The sequence below is a fragment of the Pseudorca crassidens genome, chromosome X, assembly GCF_039906515.1.
Source record: "Pseudorca crassidens isolate mPseCra1 chromosome X, mPseCra1.hap1, whole genome shotgun sequence".
In the NCBI taxonomy this organism is placed as follows: Eukaryota; Metazoa; Chordata; class Mammalia; order Artiodactyla; family Delphinidae; genus Pseudorca; species Pseudorca crassidens.
In genome coordinates, this window is record NC_090317.1 from 106,528,761 (window position 1) to 106,529,808 (window position 1,048).

Here is a 1,048-nt window from a genome sequence, read left to right on the forward strand (position 1 = left end):
TTAGAATCAAAGCAGTGAGGAGGAATTGGAGCCAGGCAGCTTTTGGAGTACTGAACCTGAAGACGCAACTTAGGGGCTGCACTATCGACATGAGAACCGGACTGGAACCCAGGCTGAAGCAGCAAGTCAAATCAGGAAACCAGACCTAGGCTCTCTGAATAAAGGTGGGCACTAGAAAGGGGTTTCCTTGTCCTTAGTCAGAGAGTAGAAGTAGAATATATACAAGAAGGGTGCCCACCGTGGGTCACTGGAGGAAACAGAGCTACTGCAAGAAACTGGAACACTGAGTGTGATCTCTGCCTGGGGGTGGGTACAAGTTTGTACTACCTTAGAGTATGAGTTTCCTCTGCTGAGAAACTTACTTGAAACTGATCTGAATCTATGCATTTTGCAAGGCCAGAGCAGAGGCAAATGTTAAACCATCCAACTGAGATACCTCTTCAACCAGGGCACACAGAGGACTCTCATGGAAGAGAATTCCCACTGAAAATGAGCTCACAGCAAAAAAAATTACAAAGTACATGAGGACGTTTTCTGCCCAGAGGGTCTGCTCTGAGAGATGCTGATAATCAAAGAATCCATTGCAAGAAACCACAGAGAAATGTAACAGATGTAGGGGAATCATCCTCTCCTTTTTCCTTTTTCTTAATAAGCGTATTAAAAAGGAACATTTGCTTCTTTAAGCAATGGAAAGGGTTTTACCTTGGTTTTGGCACCACTGGAAGCTGATTCTGAGACAAGCAATTTAGTGTGAGCAGGTCATTGGGGCTGTACAGAAATTACCTGGGGGTGGGGAGAGATACAGAGAAGGCAAGGCAGATAAGGTGCATTTTTAAGCCAACTACTACGGTGGGCACCTGAAGCTTAACTTTATGGGGCAACTCTGGAGAAATGGTATAAAATACACAGCTCTGAATTATCGTACCCAAGAGAAGCCAGAGCTGGGGTATTAATAATGAGATATAATTTAGAATGGGGGATAATAATTACAGTGAGAGTTTTGGCTGGGGGTTGTTCACAGAGAGTTCATTCTCTGACACTTCTGCCC